Below are 18,320 nucleotides of genomic sequence, written 5' to 3' on the forward strand. Positions count from 1 at the left end.
ATAACTGGATTGTTTCAAACATCACTATCTACTGAAATATTTTCACATATGTACTATTTTTAGTTCACTTTATGGGCCCTGATGAGTTGAAATGCACAATGAGTACTTTCTGTAAATTTTTAAATAAAAATGAGAAAGATTTTGTTGCAGTCCAAAAAAAAAAACCCTCGAGTGAACATGTAAGTTAGAACGAATCCACTCCGAAAATGACTAGGCTATATTTCTTGAAAAAGCGAAAATATGCTGAATATGACCGAAAATCCATCAAAATATGCTCTATCACGTATAAATGGCCAAATATGCCAAAGCACCTTAATTCAATTAGTTTCTTCACAATATGAATTTCTATATATTTTGGGAACACACCACCCTTACAAAGAAAATTATGTTAAGTTATGACAATCCTAGCCCTGCTGATAGCAATTCATATGGCTATGTTACTTGAATTCTTCTTTATTACAAAATACAATACAACGCAGCTGGTAGAATCTTTAAGGCGAATCAATACAGTATTCTCGATACAAATATATTGATAAAACCATTGTTGTTCATTTCCTATGACGCACGGCAGAGAAAAAAAATGCAGGCGCCTAGTGAATGCAGAAAGCACGGCTGTAGGAATTCCTGTTGGGAATTGAGAGAATTGGATTTTGAAATCATCCGGATATTAAGCTCGATGAATTATTCATGGCCTGGACCGTCACAGGAGACATCCCCGTGGCCGGGATTGCAGAAGGAGGGAAGGGCCCGGAACAAGGGGAGGAATACAAAGAGTTTTGGATGCAGGGGCCGTTTGCTGCACAGAAGTAAAACTGGCTGAGTCATGGAGTGGATCAGATCTCTGCCGCGGTCGATCCCTGTTCCCTATGGAGCCATTAATTACAATGGCAAACAGGACTAAAGCTCTGGTATCCATCCTGAGTCTTCCCAGATACTTCCACGGTTGAGCAGTTCGTTTCTGACTGGGACGCATAGAATGGAGAAACACACTTCAATAACTGAATGTTGCCAAACGTTATCCACATTTGTTGAATATTTCTCCATATTAGAACACAACTCTATTCGCATGACGCCGACCTCGGTGGCGGAGTGATTAGCACAGCGCGCTACGATGCCAGGGGTCCCGAATTCGAATCCAGCCTGGGTATGGGCCCTCCTTGTGATTGTTTCTTCATCAATTTCATCATCCTCATTGTCGCGATTAGCCAAAAGTGACAGAAAAGCGACGTAAAATAAGCTAATTCAATCAATATTTTTTCCACGACTAACATTATGTTTGAAAGTCAAATAATACATGTGCATGTGCAAACGGAATTTTCATTTTCCTCTATCATAATTAACACTTGTCAAGCTAAATGATTGTGCTCTTGGGTATAAGTCCATACCATGGAGTAGTAGACTATTGTTGTGATTTTGAAATTTGTGGAAATACTGCAATGTTTCGTGACATAGTTTGTAATTTTCATGTACGGGATGAACTATTTTACAACTTTAACCTAGGAAGGGTATTTGGTTCATGTACAGTCACGGACAGTGCCGGCTTGTAATGAATACATTGGCTTTCAATGGAATCGCGACAAGCCGGCAGTGTCCGTGACTGTACATTTTCTGTTAAACTCGCAGTTCTTAGAATTTTTATTGTGCTTTTGCAGGGACATTCTCGCAAATAATAATAATAATAATAATAATAATAATTAAAAGGAATTTGAAAACTATAATAATTGTGATAAAGAGTTCTTGCATGGCTGGTATAGCGACATAAAAGAAGCAGACAAAAGAGAACTAATTTTCACGCATCATTATTACGTATTATAATATTAATAGTGCAAGGGTACTCAAGGGATTGAACCCCTAAAATACGCCTTTCGGCACGCCCTTGTGAGTATGTATGTGAGAATTAATTAGCGACACGAATTTTCGGGCCCCATAATTTCATATTTATGTCCAGAGTATGTCCATGTTAGATTCAGTGCACATCTTGTGAAATTACATGGATAATTGAACAATGAGTAATATGTAATGGATGTGCGAATGTGTATCTAATGTAAGGAAGAATGACTCAAATGTATCTACAAACGTATTTAGTTTCGTCATATCCATTAAATATGGTGTTGTGCCTAAGTAAATGAGAATTAAATTCTGAAATAACTTATATGGTGGACAATGGGTCAACCATCGCTCCAAATGACTGCAGAACCATCACCCACACATGTCCCTCACTTTGCACTCGATTCTCAGATGACACCCTTTATCCTTAATTGCGCTTCAACGCCTTGCCCTTATGCCACACACCCTGGGGGCGAGAACAACCAACCAAAACCTTCCCACCGTGATCGTCGACGAAATTTCTTTGCCAGCTGTATTTTATTATCGATTAGTCATCCTGGAAGGCCTCTCCCCCATACTTAAGCCTCCATTATTTCATGTGATGATTCTCGCTACCGTTAAGTGATGTAGGACCAGCCGAAAAAACGTGACCGTAACGTAAGAGTAAATGGATCCAAAAATTACCTAAAATGTCCCTACTTGAAGCAGGGGGTGGGGGGCTTGATTATGTATTTCCTCTCTCTTTCTTCTGAATTAAGGTTAGAGCAAGTATTCCCAATTCCGTGTCTGAGTTTCATGTCATCAGTTGTATAACCCTTTGTGAGGCTGGTGATGTCTCCTGCCTATATGTGTTTGAATTGTCATGCACCAATTTTATCTTATTACCATTCATTCTCATCTTCACGATTAGCCAAAAATGGTAGAGAAGCGAAGTAAAAAAATCAATCGATCAAATGCTTCCCTGGGAGTCTTTCTTAACCTTAGGTTAAAATACAGTTTTTTTTAACGTAGAGCACTTCTGTAAAGTGATGTACGAAATTTCTTGAGAATAACCAGTGGCGCAACAGCCCGTGAGGACCAGGGCCCACATACAGACTGCCGGCCTCACTCCCATCTGCCGAGGTGAAAGATCATCCAATTAGTTACGGGGTGACGTGTGGTCAGCAAATATGTGTTATTAATGCAGGTGGTGTGCACATTTTTAATGTTCATAAGCTTCCGTCGATTCATTTAGCGCTATGATATTCATTGCATAAAAGTATTAATACCGACAGTAATAAAAGCTGGACAATAGATGTTAAAAACAGGCATACAGCAATGCTTGGATTTCTTCATTGTAGTGCTGGTTTTTCTACGCGTAACAACTTGTTCCATGTACGAAAGCAAGCACCAATGCTTTCATCTTTCATCTTTATCTTACAAAGCACTGAAGTGTGGCACCTTGTCTGATGTGCAGGATTCCCTGGAACATCGCAGAGATACATTCAGTTTGTGGTAAATATCAGGAATTTTCAGCATTGGCTAGGCTTTCTTCTACAAGGTAGAGGGAGATTATTTCCATACCATACTTGGCTGTTATGCATTTGAAGCTTCGGAACGAGTCACAACTCTCGAAGCAGCCAATTAACCAAGCGAGCCACAGACGTCATCGCAACCGAGAACCTATCGCTAAGCCCTTTGCACAGGTTCTACACGCCCACTAGGCTCGCTAGACAGACTCGCGGAGTCCGCTGGAGATGTTCCGAAAGTAATTTGACTCTACGAGTGCAGTTTCTGTTTCACTTCAAAAACACGGGACATGACATTGCCGTTGGACAGCCAACGTGAGTTGCAATAATACAGAAGACGATATTGATATTTCCATTAACACTTTTTAAACTTTCAGATGAAAGAAATATTTTTTCGGAAGTTTTTGCGCCTCCCCTGTGAAACTGAAGGCGCCCAACACATTTTGAATGCCACTGGCATAAACAATTCTTACAGTGTTCGCCAGAGTTTGCGAGCACTGTTAACGACAATTACTTCTTGCCAGTGCTAATAGGTGAGCAATTTCTGACCCGTACGACGTAATCAAGTTACATATCGACGACCATGACGAGAGTGAAAAGTTTTGCAGGTTTGAAGGAAAGAGTAAAATTTGGCTGCTCTCTGGAAAAGGGACAACAACAATTAGACGAGGTAATGGAGCTAATGGTACGGTGCCTTTTATAGCTAATTCTGTTTACCCTCGGCGAGTGGTCACAAAACGGAAGCAAACCGAACCTTTTTCTTGAAGCAGAGCAAAATGGCCTCTAAAACACCGCCATTACCATATAATGGCTACAGCAGAACAGACGCTGGAATTAGATGCTTGGAAAAGCATGGCCGAAAATGCAACCACCAAAGGGGGATAATTGCTTTCCTCTCCGGCGAATGTCACTTGTTCACGTGGTCGAACTCATTTTTCCCCTTCCTGTTTTCCACTGGCAGTTAATGATGGAAAATCCCTGAAAAAGAGATTTTTTCCCCATTTTCCAGTGGGATTACTGCTAATGCAATGTATTCAAACAAACGTAATGAGAAGAGGTTGGTAGCAAACGGCTGAGGAAGTGACCTTGCTGTGATATCACCCACACCCCTCGTAAAATTAGATGATCTCACTTTTAACTTAATTGGATGATGTCGTCCAAAGTAGTGGATTGCTGTGCATTCGGACTCAAAGGAGGTTAAAGTAAGATGTTGGCTAAAGTGTTCCTTAATGTGTATGTTCAAAGAGAAACGATCTGAATGCATTATGCCAATGAGTAGCCAGCCATAGAGCATGGGAATGCAACTGGTGGGTCAGAGAGTTCTTTGTCGCAAGTTTAAGCTATCCCACCTGCTGGCAAGCCGTTTCAAAGTGTAATAGGAAAATTTGGTGATAAAAATGAACTGAGATTACTCGAACCTAGATAATAATATGGTAAACTTTTGAAGATTCGAGTCCAGAGTATATGAATTGAATTGTTGTTTTCAGGAAACTTTTTGCACAGATAGGCTAATCCGAACTGGACCTACAGTTTAAAGTGCAATTCGAGCCACTGTGTACTGTGCCTCCGCCGGGTATCGAACCCGTGGCCTCTTGGTTACAAGACGACGACGTTACCACTACGCCATCGGGGAGGCCCTCCAGAATATCTGGTTTCGAAGTGTTCTCTACTAACCCCTGAATCATGGAGGACTACAGGACAATAGGTTTTTGATTGATTGGCTAATTTAGTTTGTTTAGCGTAACATTTCTGTTTATTTTGGCTAATCGCGACGAAAGAGCAAATGGATGAAGGACATACCCCAGGCAAGCCCCACAGAGGATAACTGGCTGTAAGTCCAGACGTTAGAGCATCGCTAGCCTACAAATTGCAGTTCAGAGTATGACAGAGAGGTTGACATTTGACATCACCCCTATACCCCAGAGAATATTAAGGCAAAATACATTTCTCTGTCTGACATCTTTCGACGCTACGTTCCCTTGAAAATAATTTTATCCTAACTGTATGCAACCATGCAGTGCATACTCGCTGTTGCCACTAATGGATTAACTCTGGAATTACGATAAACAAAATATGCTGTCACCTATCTATAAATAATAGGGGAGGTTTCTGTTTTGGTATTTCTCGGACAAGACCTAGTCTTTGACACGAAGTCTGTGCTCGTCTCGTTCTCTTCTCGATCTTGAAAATTCCGTTTCAGTCTCGCAGAAGACGCTTATAGCACGTGTAGGCTGAATGCATGTGAGGCCATGGGTGGGTCCGTTGAGTGGCGCGTTGCAGATATTTCATAATCAACGCCAGCGTAGCCAATCGGCGTCGGTTCTTTGATTCTGCCTGTTCGTGGCAGAATTACAATCCTTCGCGAGGTGGATAGATTTGTGCGGTGCGGACCTTTTTGTTTTCGGAACCGAGAATTTCCACAAAATAGTTCCTCTCCGTAAGAGTTCCTGGCTTCCTTTCGCTTCCCTCAGCATCTCACCTTGGCTTCACTCCCCCCCCCCCCGTCCCTTTTTTTTAAAGCATGTTAATTTTTTTCTGCCTTGAAAAACACGTAATTACGAGAGTGTCCGCCAGGGGTGCTGCTAGCCGTCTGTATACCTGTCCGTGTTGCCCCACGGTGCAGTCTGTAATTACTGCCCGCCGATCGGGCCTTGCCTCTCCTCCTTCGGACCCCCACCAAGTGTAGGATGTTGAGATGGGGTGCGCCCTCCTCCCCACTGCCCCCCTCTTAAAGTCATGATCCCTCCTCCCGGCACTGACAGAGAAGGATGGTTCTTCACTACGGGTTCTCATTTGCGGGAGAAAATGGCCACGATAATTAAAGTGTTGCGTGGTAGTAGGGGAGGGGGGAAATGTGGCAGCTTGGAGCTTGATGCATGAGCGGGTAAAGTGAATGGATGTTCGTATATGATTACATAAAAGCCTCGACAATGATAGCCTCGTGGTCAGGTTGCTATCTTATGAAGATTGCACGGCCTGACATAGTTAAAGGTTAATCTCGGAGTGTAGTGGAATAATGAATGTACAGAAGGTCATGTTCATCATTCGATATACAGTGTGCGACATACATGTTCACTGTTCTTACGTTTTATTACAAGACGGATCACATTGGATTTTCCTCCTGTCCTATCCTGCTACAAAGATACCGATATCTCGCCAACTCAACACAGAGGACCATCCAATGTGTCGTGTCTGTATTTTTTCTTGAATGAGCCGATTTTGCTATGCTCAGGCAGACTTTTCATCTTCCCAACTGTTTGTAATCCAAGTTGAGAGATGACAGTGTTTTAACAAATGTTTTTACCTTTTTACGAAGAGCTGGTCTCTTCCACTGTCTGTGAGGAAGTTTTATTGAATTGACACACGTTCAAAGGGATATTTTCATGTATAAGATCGTGAATTCTGATACTCTAACGATAATTGTGTACTGCTTCAAAGAGATTGACAAATATTAATGAAATAACTATTTATATTTGTGGCAATTCAGGACATACTAACTTTACCCCTTTTCCCACTCGATTTCAATGCAAGGATACCTCCGCAAATATCGACTGAAAAGTTTTCATCATGTGCAATTCTCCATTAAATGTTTTCGCTGAGTCATACTACCTTCGTTTTCTTTGTTACAAACAAGTATTCTTTGCACATTACATGTAGGAGGAGAGTTGCATCTACATTTCACATTGGTCAGCACAGCTCCTTCTACTTACTTTCAGGAGCGATAACTTGTAGGATAGTGTTTACCGTTCAGGACTGTCAATCTGATGGTCGTAGGTTCAAACCCTTCCGGTGGCAGAAAATTTTCGTAAGTTTTAGACCTATTCCATTGTGTTCATTGTCCACGACGTGTGGAACGGAATGATTCAGTTTGGAATTAACGATGGGGGGAGGGGAAATATTAAATTAAAAAATCTCCATTTCAACGAACCGAGAAGTGGACAAAAATTGGATAATTCTTATAAATATTAAAATTACATTCATGTTTTAGTGGTATAATCGCAGGTAAAATCAAAGATCTTACATGGAAGATTTTATCTTGCTCTGAACTAAGCCAAAAGGCATTTCGAACCGATCTAATACATTATCCAATACATTTCAAAATGTTATTGAATGTTTCATGTCGATAATTTGACCAATGCATCAATTCTTGACGCTGAGACGATATTTTCTGCAACTACCTCTTCTCTTCAGTACCTTCTGTTCTTGTCTTCTCCTTCTTCTTCTTCTCTCCCCTCCTTCTGCTCTGCTTTTATCTCATATCGCCTTCCCTACTTTTCTCGCATCTTATCTCCATCCCACTCATCTCCACTCCTCGCATCTCCTCTCCTGTCTTAGATTTCCGACTCCACTGCTCTCTTCTCCTCTTCTTTTCGTTCTTCTCTTTTTCTCTCCTTTACTCTACTCTCCACTCCCCTCTTCTCGTCTTCTCTTCTCTCATCTCGTTTTCCTCCTCTTTTCTCTCCTTTGCTCCATTTTCCTCATCTCTCCTAGAATCTTTTTCCATTCTCCTCACTACACCTCCTCTCCTCGTCTATCCTCTATTTCTTCTCTCCTCTACTTTTCCTCTTCTCTTTTCGCTTTCTCGTTCTCCTCTCCTGTGTCACCTTTCGTTTTCTCTCACCTCTTTTCCTTTCTGTAGACTCATCAGCGATGAAATACTAGAAAACCTATTTTTTTTTTTTTTTAGAAAGAATTTTGTCACTTGCGATATAATAGTGATATTTTTAATAATTTTATACAATAATACTTGTTTTTGTTTCTTTCGCGTATTTTATAAATATCTATTGTGCATGTGGCAACCCTGAAATTGAGCCTAACTCTACATGCAACCCACCAACGCCTTGTGTAAATTGGGTTGCCTAGTTTAAAATGTCGTTGTCCTAAAACTTTTAAGAGACACTGTACAACCTCTCACTTTTAACCTTCCTCAGGGGGCTCCTTACACCCCTTGTTTTAACATTTAATGAAGTAAGAATTTTAGATAAGGGGATATTTCCACGAATACATTGAAGGATGCAAAATGACCGTATGTGCCGACGCACCCATCAATTTTAAATTAATCGATTTATCAAACAATGAACCGACCTACGTGGCGGAATGGTTAGCATGGAGCGAGTTGGAATCCTGACCGGGGCAAAGGTGTTCTTTGTGAGCGTCCCTTCATCGATTTGGTCACACCATCACTTATCTTCATCTTTGCGATAGCGAAGTAAATTTAACCAAATCAATATAATACACATTGCAATGCAATGCTTATCACAAAACGGATGAATAACTGCGAATACGAGGGTCACTATTTATATTTTGAGCCTAACAATGAAAAAACAGGAATTTGGCATTGAAAACTGCTTTATTGTTTTTCGAAGTATTCTCCTTTATGGTCAATACACTTTTGCATTCGTTCGAACCATTTGTCAAAGCAGTTTTTCCAATCTTCTTGAGACACCTCCATAATATGGTTTTTGAACGCATCAACGGCGTCTTCCGCCGACGAAAATCGATGTCCACGCAATTTATTCTTGACATTCGGGAACAAGAAGAAGTCATTGGGTGCCAAATCAGGACTGTACGGCGGATGATCCATCAATTCGATTTTTTGACTGTTCATAAACACTGACAGCTGGCATTGTCTTGATGAAGAATGATCCGACGGCGTTTGTTTGTTTTCCGTATTTGACCGAAGACCTCTGGCAAACAAATTGTTGTGTACCATTCAGAGTTGACCGTTCTACGTTCCTCTAAAGGCACGGTTGCCACATGACCAGTTTTCCCGAAAAAACAGGCGACCATTTGTTTCGATGTGCTTCGAGCGCGAACAACTTTTGTTGGATTGGGTTCATCTTGAAACACCCATACAGTCGACTGCTCTTTACGTTCCGGCTCATATGCATATATCCATGATTCGTCACCTGTTACAATCTTATATACGTCTTTTGAAGCACCACGATTGTATTTATTGAGCATTTGTTTGCACCAATTGACGCGAGCGTCTTTTTGAGTTTTTGTCAAATTGTGTGGGATCCAACGAGAACATACCTTTCTCACAGCTAAATGATCATGTAATATTTGATATATGCTGGTGGAACTAATGCCTATGGTTGCCCCAATCTCACAGTATGTCACATGACGATCTTGCAGTATTAGGTTTCGCACAGCATCAATGTTTTCTTGAACAACAACTGATTTTGACGACCTTGGCGAATCTCGTCGGTGAGCGAATGGCGGCCACGATTAAATTCGTTATACCAGCGTTTCACAGTGGCAAAGGATGGGGCTTCATCGCCAAATGTGGAAGTAAGTTGATAGATGCACTCTTGTCTTGATAATCCACGTCGAAAATCGTAAAAAATCATCGCACGAAAATGTTCAGGAGTTAATTCCATTTTATTGTTGTCGCGCAATCTCCAAGGCAACATAAACAACACAAATGAAGCTATTGACAAAACATTTGAAGTACGTTATGGTCAATAATGCCAGACGATTCCGAGCAAACGTCAAATCACGCCTAACTTCAATCAGTGTTGCCAAGGCTCAAAATATAAATAGTGGCCCTCGTAATGTTCCCAGCAGTGACGAAACTGGGGATGGTATGGAGACTGATGCGACCTTGCAAAAATCGAGACTAGAGCGAGACCGAGAACGGTACAGACATTTGTAATATCGAGTCGAGACCGAGACACACTGAAGTCTTTAGAGACTTTGGCATAATATTTGAAATATTACCTGCATTAAATTTTCATTTCCATGAGACTTCTTTGAACATACCGAGCGAATATCTACCTGGTTACTTGTAGAAAAGTTATGTATCTTGTTTTATTATAGTAATTACACGTCGTCGCATTCTAATCGAGGGGTACCTGGTACAGACCCGATGGAAGCAAATAGTGGTTCGGATCGACACGAATAACCTATATGTGCATAAAGTGACTTAAAACGAAAACCCAAAATCATAGTAACTTGCAAGTCAATCCATTTGTGACAATTGTGAGTTTGTGACGCGTGGTTTCATACATTCAGGATAAAACCAGTCGTGGGACCTGAAACTGAACCTCACCACCATCAACCTTTTCCCGCGGCAAGTTAGGCCTGTGCGCTGGATGGTTGTAGGAGGGGGAGAAAACTTATGGGAGTAATGATTTACTTGTTCTCTTGGGAATAGCAAATTTCAAATGGCATAGAAAAACACATCAGCGGGAACAGACAGGTTGAAGATTTTATTTATGTTAAGAAAAGTCGAAACTGCCATTTGATTAGCCGTATTTTCAAGTTGAAGTTGTTTGCCCTTAAGGAATACATGGGAGTCTATAAATAATTATTCATCACATTTTTTACAGATCACAATCAACTTAAAAAACTGCTTTCACTTGCAACATTGGGAGAAATTCATTCTCTGGTCCAATGTTTTGCTTTTTTCAGTAGCCGTGCCAATTCCGACGATACTGAAATAAATACATTCCAGGTGCGAAACTGTCATTCTTCGCCTTAAAGACCAATAATATTGAATATCGTACTGTATCCAGAATTTTCGAAATAGAAGTTGTAAGGAAGTTTTTTTTAATGAATCTAAAATATTAATAAATCAAATGTTCTTGGAGAATATTCTATAGTCAGGTATGAGTGTGTACAGAATCACTGAACGGAAATTCATCCAAGGTAGATGTGGTTGGGCAGACACGTAAGTTGGCCGAAGTGAAGTTTTAAAACAAAACCAGACACATAATTATTAATTTACAACAAATGCCTCCTCCTCCTTAACCCCTCCCCTCCGACCAGTTATGAAAAAGAAGCTTTAATGCAACTTATTCGAGGCGACAGCACGAACCACTTTAGGCCAATTTGGGCGTGCGCTCGGCAAATTCCATTCGAACATTAATTACTGACATGTAACAAACCGGAGCCATTCATCAAGACGGAGGAAAACAAACTCCTTGGCGCATTGCGATGCTCATCTGTCAGAAATTCGTTACCGGCTTCCTCAATTGTTTTCCATTAACGTTGAAAGTCCCTGCTCGGAAGTCGGCAGGCCGTGTCTTACGTGATAAAACTACGGAGGCAATTAGTCCCAACGGGCAGGCTAATTTCTGTCGACATGAAAGCCTCAAAATGGAAAAGAAGAAACTTCAGGGAAAAGGAAACTGCTCAGCCTAGATGGTTATACTCTCTCTCTCTCTCTCTCTCTCTCTCTCTCTCTCTCTCTCTCTCTTTCTCTCAGTGTGTGTGTGTGTGTTGTGTGTTTATTGAGTTTATTGAGCAATTTTCACACCGAAAGTACCCCTGAGGGGCATTGGTGCATGTACATTACAAAATACAACATGTTGATATCGCACATAATATATATCTATACATCAATTTGGCAGAATTTTTTTATAATATAACATAATATAATAGTAAAACATACATTGACAAATTATTTCTTGAAGTGAACTAGTGCTGTAAAAGTACATATTATATAGTGTATACAATCTAAATTTATTTTATAAAGTTATTTAATTCTTGAAATTCTTGAACTGAATATAATGTGTATTCCAATAACAATTTTTTCACTTTACTTTTAAAGATTGTGGATCTTTCAAAATTTTTGTAACTTTTTGGTAATATATTGTATAACTGGAAGCCTGAGTAAAAAGGTCCCGTTTGGTATGCAGTTAGCCGCACTTTGGGAATGTGTAATCGTGAGTGTCTATGTTCTTTGAATAGTTCGATTTTGTTTCGTGTATGAAAGTAAGTGTTTCAAGTATGTACATGTACAAAACTTGAAAGTGTTAATATACGGAATTTTTTGAAAAGAGGTTTACATGTATCAGTATCAAAATACGCAATGCTCTTTTTTGAATTTTAAAAATCCTCTGCGATTGAGCCGAGTTCCCCCAAAATTGGATACCATACCTCAAAATACTTTCAAAGTTTGAGAAATAGATATTTAGCATACATACTGTATTGAAACTATTTTTTAAGGTTCTTAATTGGTAACATACGGTGTTTAGCCTCTTGCATAAATGATCTATGTGAACTTTCCAGTTTAGACACTCGTTTATAAATATTCCAAGAAATTTTGTATTGTTAGTAGCTGTTATAACGGCATGCCCTACTGTGAAATTATCTTGCTTAATAGAAGAGTTTTTGGCTCTAGATACACCAAATTTTATTATATTAGTTTTTTCGTTGTTCATAGAAAGTTTGTTTGCTGAAAACCAGCTCTCTCTGCCTGTTCTCTCTCTCTCTCTCTCTCTCTCTCTTTCTTTCTCTCTCTTTAACTTCTTTCCTCTTTCTTATTGATTGATTTGCTTTATTTTACTTCGCTTTTGGTGCCACTTTTGGCTAATTTGCGAAGATGGGGATGAGTGATGACATGATGAAATTGATGGACACTCACAAACATCCATGCCCGGGCCGTGATTCGAACCCGGGACCCCTGGCGATATTCGTGTCGAAGGTCTGGATATCCATAGGATATCGAGGAATGTCTAGCCGATATCCATTGGACACCCCCTGGATATCCATATGTCCGTCCAGAGGACATCCATAGGATGTCCAGGAAGGATATGATTTAGACGTTGTCTGGATATTTTTGGATATGTTTTGGACATTGTGTTGAACATTTTTGGATACATTTTGGAGATTTTGTGGATCATTCTGTTTTTTCTATATTTCTCTCTCTCTCTCTCTCTCTCTCTCTCTCTCTCTTCAAACTCCATCTCTCCCTCTCTCTTTCATACTAAAAATCTCTCCCTCTCACTCTCTCTCCTTTTTCAAACTCCATTCTTCTTTCCTCTCTGTCTCTCTGTTTCAAACTCAATTTCTTTATCTTATTCTCTGCTCCTTAGCTCTCTCACATTCTCTCTATATCTTTCTCTTATTACTACTTTTCTCCCTTCCTACTCCACTTTTTCCACTCTCTCTCTCTCTCTCTCTCTCTCTTTCTCCCTCCCTCACTCTCTCGCTTCCGCTTCATTTGTTATTTTCCTCGTTCGCATGTTTCTCTCGAGAGGAAACTTGGGATGAGGGACACACCCGTAATATCCTCATTTCTGCTTACGTCGATAACCCGCTGCCACTCATTAGCCTAAACTCCCGATTTCCCGCCTGCTCCCTTCCCCCTCTTGTTCCCTCCTGCGAAACTGGACCGGTACAGGGACGAGGTGGGAAAACACGGAAGGTAAAAAAAAGGGAGCAATGTTGATTGGTTACCATGACAACGGGGGAAGTCTGCTTGTGTTGACAGCTGAAAAGCCTTGCTGACAGCCGAGCAGTGCAAATGCGCATTTCGGTTGCGTGTTGAATTACTCATGGAATTTTTAAGGGGGTGGGAAATCGGTTGGCGCTTCCTCTCTCGGTTTCCTGCTCTTTTCGAGGAACAATATTTCACACTGAGTTCAAATTCGAGCACACTGTAATATAACGTGATATGGTAAATTTGAAAATAACTAGGAAACATTCTGAATCAGCTAACTGTATTGCTGCAATGCGTTGGTGAGATATGACATCTTACTTAGCGAAACGGAATGAATTTAACCTTAACTCTTGACATTTCGGCCTGTGTACGCGACCGGTGGACATCCACCATTGTGAGAAAATTGGGGAGCTACGAAGGAGTAGCGTAAGCTGGCCACGGAAGCCTACAACAACGACTGGGGGTTCGCCGTGCTGACCACACATCACCCTGTAACTGGTTGGATGATCTGCTGAGGCATGTGGGAATGAGGCCGGCAGTGAGAAGCCCTAATTGGACTGATATACAACGTATTTGATTTGTTCATCAAAAATCCTTACTGTCCATATTAAACTTTAGAGGGACGTAATTATATTTTTTTAAAAATTCAATTTTAAGATTACAAAAGTTTCATTGAACATTCATCTTGTAATACGTGGCTTTTCTTAAACCTTTCAGGGGATACGTCTCCGTCTGGATGAGGGATCAGAGGACGAAACCACATGCACGATCAGTAAGTAAATGCATGCTTTATGTTACTTCGTTCACAGGCACGTAGCCAGGGGAAGGACTAATGGGGTTGAAGGCCCCCAGAAATCCTATAAATATCTAATTTAAATGTTATTTTTATTGTTAATAACAGAATGAAAGCTATAACTACAGTAAAAACTGAAATAAATCAAAAAACGTTTAGTGTATAATAGAGGAACCAGGTCATATTTTTATATTCTACAATCCAAACAATAAATGGATCCACAGCTTCCAAAACTTATAGTTTTCTTTGTGAGAGGTCACAGAATATAGACTGTATGAGTAAAATTGACCACTAACCGTTAAAGCCTTTTTTTGAAAGATTGCGTAAAAGTTAATAACAAAATACAATAACTATAATTTTCAGTACACTAACTACAAAAAAATAAGAAAAATAATGGACAACAATTGTGTTAGTTATTCACTAATATGGTGGATCGAGTAGCAAAATCTCTCCATTTATGTAATAATAACAATACATTTGAATTTAAATTGGTATATTTTAAACAATTTATAATAGTTATTATTGTAAAAAACAATAATTATTTGTATTAATCAAGTTTTATCTATGGCCTGACACCTCTACAAATATTTCAATCGACGCCTGTGCTGATAAGGGATGACCTACTCCCCACCCCGAAATAAAATTCTGGCTACGGGCCTGTTCGTTCAGTGTTGCTTGTTGATTTATGCCTTCAGCATTGTAGTCCCTCATACGGGAATTGTGTGTACGTACTGACGGATGCCTCCGAAAATGCTCCATTGTACCAGACTTTGGTAAGTTGGTAAAACATGTAAAAGATTGCATTTGCCGTTACTCTGTTTCCTAAAGTAACACGTTGCCGTCACTTTGTCGTACGCATACATTTAAATGTATGCAATTATGCCATCTGTTTTCGCAGTGTAACTGTGCATGCACGAATAATTCCTTCAATTCTGAATTTATCAAGGTTAAGGAAGTAAAGTATCGCAAAGGAACGAAGTAATATTACAATTATTCATGTAATTTTGGTAGCGTGTTACTAACGCAAGTACCGAGAAAGCAAACTTATTCTCCTATTCCTATTCTCTTTCCAACACCCATCCCATCGAAAGATTTTCATCAGAATTCAAGATGTAAATTGCCCTTTTAAGCCAAAAAGTATTAACAAGACCCTAAACATAGAATAAAACAGTGATGCAACAAACAAACGTCCAAGGATCTTGGTACATAAGAAAAGTGCATTTTGGGTAATTTCTAGAAAATAAGCCTTTGGCAACACCATTCAATAACATTTAGAAAGGCAACCTAATTAATTATCAGTTTATGGATGTGTGAAATTATTGAAGAGTAGTAGGGAGAAAAAGATCTTAATTTGCACACACACACACACACACACACAAATGTATATGAATCATTACATGATATACATATTTATTATGTAATTACAATTAAAAGTAAATTATGAAATATTTAAAAATAAATATATGTATTGAAATGTACATAAACAAATTCAGTTGTTACTTTTATATATGTCACATATTTATACAGTAGCAAAGCAATTCCTTTAGCATCTCGTTAAATCTCAATAAGTTATAAAATAGTTGAAATTGTTTTATTACGTATGACGTTTCGGTTTTGCTTTCTATTGTAAATAAATTAGATTCATTACATTTGCCTTGAAGTCTTGTTTTACTTTTAATGTGCACAGTGATAACTCAAATTTTGCCCTTGCACTGACCTCCTTAAGCTAAGCTCTGTCTATCAAGAGAAGGTAACTTCCCTTGCCCCTGCCTCCCAGTTTTGGCACCGATTCGCCGCCACTGATTGTGCATTTATTGTTCTCGGCAGAGAGAGAGAGGGAGAGAGAGAAAGAGAGAGTATGCAACACTGTCAAACAGTAACAGAGACAAACATTCCCCTTCGTTGAGTGTGTATTCGATATTATCATAGCAAGGGCCTCCCCGATGGCGCAGTGGTAGCGTCGTCGCCTTGCACTCAAGTGGTCCCGGGTTCGATACCTGGTGGAGGCACAAGTGGTTCGGATCCCACTTTTACTGTAGGTCCAGTCCCGATTAGCCTTCCTGTGCATAAAGTGGACTTAAAACACCAAATCAATCAATGAAAACCTAGTAAATGTATTTTGAAGTCAAAACTAATTGCTTATCTTTATTCTTAAAACAAAAATATCCACCCTGAAAGTTTTAATGGTTAGGACAACTTCGCTTCGCCTCCCCAGAATTTTGCACCCTTTCTGAAAGTTAATTATTAGGTGCAATCAAAGCCGAACCTTAATTTGCTCACTTTCCAAAATTTATCTGGAATGTATTCAAGACTTTTTTGGCTTAGCAGAACAGTATAGCAGCCCCTAGCCGAGAGGTACTTCTGTTATCCCCTCCCTCCTGCACATCTCCCCCACCCCCTTCCCAACCCACAAACCGATTTGTTCCCACGTGTTGCCTTCGTCGAATGCACGCAAATATTCATGTTTATAATGTTTGCAGGGAAGGTCACACAACACCCATTAGCATAGAGGTCGTTTTCCGTGGTGCTGAAACTTGTCACCAGGTGTTGCAATGTGGAAACAATGGTGGGTGGCTGTGTATGCAAATGGAGCCATCTATTAGTTGCATTTGAAAGTTACATGGAGGGAAAACACGGGCCCCTCCTTCTTTCAACAAAGTAGGTGTTGCGCCGCCATTCAGAAACATGGCTTTTTGTGTGCAAATGACGAATGAAATTCTGATGCCTTGCAAATGAATGTAAAGAAGAAATAATGAAGGGCTATTCTGATTTTCCCTTCCTTTTCTGTCTAGCCAATATCCTGTAGGGGAAGTGTCATTACTGCCAAGGTGATTTATGAACAAGATAAAATTACTTTAAAAATTATGAAAACTCTAAAAAGTGTAAATTTTCGAAATTCAAGCCTAAAGCGCCACAAAAAATTAAATGACGGTTTTCTCAGGAAAAGGTTTTGCGCAACACACTCCGAAACCAATATCTTTGGTCATAATTATATTAGTCCAGGCAATTTACACTTTGACCTGGGCAAAATTGCTTCAGAAGGTTTTTTAAGAGTTTCTAGCTCAGAAATTATTGCTGATTAACATATCCAAAATCAAATAGAATCGGACAAAGGAGAACCCCAAAAAACGGATTTCAAAATGGCGGACTGGCCGTTTTCTACTAAAGGCAAAAATAAAGTAATTTACGCTTTATAGAGAGAGATAATGCTTCTCTTTACATTTAACAATATTTAAACTGCAACTATCTTTCAAAAATGTACCACTTTTTATGTAATTTTGATATTAAATATTTTTTTATAGAGGTTAGAAATCGAGAAAATAACATTACCTCCGAATAAAATTCTTTTTCAAGTTATCTTAATTATAAAGTCAGCTTCTAAGAGTGGACAAAGTTTAATAAATCATCTTCATCACTGTAAACACTGGCGTACAAATGTGTGTGGGGGTAGGGGTGGCCAGATGGGGCTACAGTCCCTCCCGAAATTTTGAGAAAAATCAAAATTTTTAAATGAAAGTAGCAAAAAACTTGGTAAAAACAAAAGTGCTAAATGCAAATCCCTCTTAAATTAATCCTCACATTACAATTTTGAGTGAAAGTTCCAAATTTACGACATATTTTATTGTGTAACCACCCCCCCCCCCCTTCCCTCAGTAGACAAATGGGCAGGTGGCAAACGCTCAGGTGTAACAATCTAAGTTGCTGCAGATATCTTTTGAATTAACATTCGACGATAGTTCGTTTGTGGATTCCAACGACTCACGGTCGTACAACAGAAGCATTTATTTTCTTCCAACGGCTTCAATATCTGAATGCTGACAGGAATGTAAATTAAATTAATTTGCAGCTGAACGGAGTTCAGTTACCTTCATCAATTTGTCTAATGGTGATGACTTTCCAATCGAACACATTATGGATGTGGTTTTCAGTTTTTGTTTTAGGTCCAAATTTTTCAGAGATACGCTAATAAGGACTGGACACGCAGTTTAAAGTGGGATCCTAATCACTACGTGCCTCCTAC

At 39.6% G+C, this 18,320-nt stretch overlaps 1 protein-coding gene across 1 annotated transcript in view; it reads left to right on the plus strand.

The window, feature by feature from the left end:
• The window catches only part of nkd (NKD inhibitor of WNT signaling pathway naked cuticle), a 243,428-nt gene that overhangs the window by 103,567 nt on the left and 121,541 nt on the right, over positions 1–18,320 (plus strand). The window contains exon 2 of the mRNA XM_083139341.1: positions 14,224–14,278. The gene's annotated coding sequence lies outside the window, so the exon portion shown is untranslated. The remainder of the gene's footprint in view (positions 1–14,223; positions 14,279–18,320) is intronic.

Source organism: Lepisma saccharinum, chromosome 17, assembly GCF_977018435.1.
Source record: "Lepisma saccharinum chromosome 17, izLepSacc3.1, whole genome shotgun sequence".
Classification (NCBI taxonomy): domain Eukaryota; kingdom Metazoa; phylum Arthropoda; class Insecta; order Zygentoma; family Lepismatidae; genus Lepisma; species Lepisma saccharinum.